The sequence below is a fragment of the Mus pahari genome, chromosome 3, assembly GCF_900095145.1.
Source record: "Mus pahari chromosome 3, PAHARI_EIJ_v1.1, whole genome shotgun sequence".
NCBI lineage: Eukaryota > Metazoa > Chordata > Mammalia > Rodentia > Muridae > Mus > Mus pahari.
In genome coordinates, this window is record NC_034592.1 from 101989150 (window position 1) to 101992412 (window position 3263).

Below are 3263 nucleotides of genomic sequence, written 5' to 3' on the forward strand. Positions count from 1 at the left end.
TGTAAGCCATTCTAAGTTAAATCCGCTGGTAGCAGATCCAAACGGATCTTCCACGTGAACCAGGGGCCTCCACTACCTACATTTTGGCCTCCACATGGTCTCCCATCCAAAAGCCGAGTCAGTTTCTCCTGCCTCCCCAATTTCTCTTTCTTTCTTTTTTTTTTTTTTTAATAATTTTTTAATTAGGTATTTTCTGCATTTACAATTCAAATGCTATCCTGAAAGTCCCCTATACTCCCCCCACCCTGCTCCACAACCCACCCACTCCCGCCTCCTGGCCCTGGCATTCCGCTGTATAGGAGCATATAATCTTTGCAAGACCAAGGGCCTCTCCTACCAATGATGGCTGATTAGGTCATCTTCTGCTACATATGCAGCTAGAGACGCGAGCTCAGGATGTACTGGTTAGTTCATATTGTTGTTCCTCCTATAGGGTTACAGACCCCTTCAGCTCCTTGGGTACTTTCTCTAGCTCCTCCATTGGGGAAGGGTCACATGAGGTCACCTGAGTACGGGATTCACTCCTAATCCCAGGCAGGCCCTCTTGAGGAAGCAGAATTAGCATCAAAATACAAACAGTACCAGGGCTATCTACAACAGAAAAAGTGAACAAGAGTTAACAAACATTCCCACCTCTCTCTTAGAAAGCCCACTGACTTCTACAATTTTCCAAGTAAATTAGGAATACAAAGCACCTTTCAGCTGTTTGGTAGTGATTCGGGTTGTAGTAGTTTGAATGAGAATATCTTCCATAGACTCAGGTATGTGAACATTAGTCTTCAGTTGGCTGTGCCACTTGTAGAGGTTATGGAACCTTTAAGGAGTGGAGCCTGGCTGGAGGAAGTATGTCCCTAGGGGAAAGCTTTGGGAGTCTATAGCTTCACTCCACTTACAGCTTTCTCTTTCTCCTGCTCCATCTCTATCCCTCTCTCCTCCTCCTCTCCCCATCCTCTGCTTTCTGTGTGTGGATGGAGATATGATGTCTCAACTGCCTGCTCAAGCTGCCTGGTAGCAAGCCAGCCCACTGTTATTCTACTCTCTCTGGAACCATAAGCCAAAATAAACTCTTTCTTCCATAAGACTCCCGTGGTCATGGTGTGTAAGTGGTGAATTAGTTAAACGGCTTTGGCTTCTGGCATGTGCGCTGCACCCACCCCAAGAGCGCTGGATTCAAAAATGAAAGACACACACACACACACACACCAGCTAATTTTGATATGCCTTGACTAGCTCAATGGTTGGGTACTTCTAAACCTCCCTGCAGCTGGCTAACACTCTCCTCCGGTATACCTGGCTTAACACATTCTAATCTCTATTTTATTTTTGCTGCCCTGTTACCTTCTAGGCAGCCCCTCCCATAGGACCACTTTCCCCTTCCATCTACACTTCTGGATGATTTCTCTCCTGCAGCTCTTAAATCTGATCCCTCTGCCTCCGGGTCATGGTGATTCTCCTGTTCCTCTCCCACTCTCCTTGGTTCCTAGCCCCCTAATCTAAAAGTCCCACCTCCATCTCCCTGCCCAACCATTGGCTATATGGCAGTTCTTTATTACAAAGTAAAGCTAGTTGGGGGCAGGGATCCTCAGCATCTGAAAGCATGGCTTTTGGGAGCCAAATTAAGACAAAGCATTAGAACCGATCCCCAACAATGATGTCTTATCAGAGGTGCAGAAAAGTACCTGATTCAGGGGTCAAAGCCAAATGCTGAACAGAAGCCAGAAGCAGGACCAACTTGGTTCAGGGAGGCCTGGGTCTGTGGATAGCAGGGGAAGATAATTTTGTAATGTACCTTCCTCTAGATACTTTTCTCTCTGCTTTGGCTTAGAGAATGTGCCGAAAGGGACGTAGCAAAATGTCCCAGAAGCAACCTATCCTGAAGATCCCACAGAGAAGGGAAACTGTTCTGCACTGGTGCTGAGACTCGGTCATCATCTGTGGAGGATCAAAGGCAAAGTGGGCCAGGGTCTCCTGAACAACCCTTCCAGTGCTCTTGATACAGCATCTTCAGTGGTCCTCAATCTCTTAAGGTTATATCAATAGAAGTTCAATGTTGGCCAATTCTAGCTTACCCTCCAATCAAAGTGAAAGAGAGAGAAGAAAAGGAAGAGGAACAAGACAGAGACAAGAGACTGGGGAATCTCCTCATTTAATCCTTCTCTGATTCAGTTTACTGCCTACATTCAGCCAAACTGTATTGTTTCTAATGGTATGGAGAGCTCTGACTTCTGCCCTTTCCTCAGAAGAGCACTGAGGAGCCCAGACCGACAGGAATGTCCTTCTCAACCCCCCATGCCCATGGCCTCTCAGAATGTCAAAGGCAAGTTTCGTACAGTGTGTACGAAAAAGGCAGTGTCTTGAGAGAGCTGAGCCAAGGAAGCCTGCCTGGCTGAGAGGCAGTGAGAGTTGGCTGCATCCACTCTAATAGACACTCCACCATCCTGTCAACCACCCATGTTTGCTGGTTCATCTTAGAACCTTCCAGGTCAGGTAGTGTGCTATCATCAGCTCCTGGAATACAGATTGAGTGGTATGGTGGGGTCCTTGAGCACAGTCATAGGACCAACTCCATTGTTCTTCCTTGGGACCTCCGGAGGTTTGGCACACAGTGCCTCCAGTAAATTAGGACAGCAAGGCTTCTTTTTGTTGATGGATTTGTAGTGTTGGGGATGGAATCCAGGACCTTTTATGTGCTGGGTAAGCATTCTGCTCCTATGCTACACCCACAGCCTCTGATATTTTGTGACAGGATCTCTCTTGTTATGTAACCTTACATTGGCCTGAAGCTAACAACTCCCCCTGCCCTTGTGCATCCCTCTTGCCTTGGTACTGGAACCCTGACTAGGGGTGCTAATGAGGAAAAGAATAGACCCAACAGAAATGACAGCCATGTACTCAGGAAAGCTGGGACATTGGGGAAAGACTAAGACTCTCCAAGATCCGCTAAGAGCACAGAAGTGGCTGGGCTGACGAGAGGGAGAAGCAACCTCAGCTGTGTACTTCCTGCCAATTCCTGAACTTAGTTAACCCTGCATCTTGTCTTGTTTTTTTTCTCAGTTTTGATGGAGAGGGGCTGCTTTGTTTCACAAAGGGTCAACTGTAGCCCAGGCTAGCTTGGAACCCATTGTGTATTTGAGGATGACCTTGAATATCTGGTCCTCCTGCTTCCACTTCCCAATTGTATTAGTTAGGGTTTTACTGCTGTGAACAGACACCATAACCAAGGCAACTCTTTTTTTTTTTTTTTTTTTTTTTTTTTTTTTTTT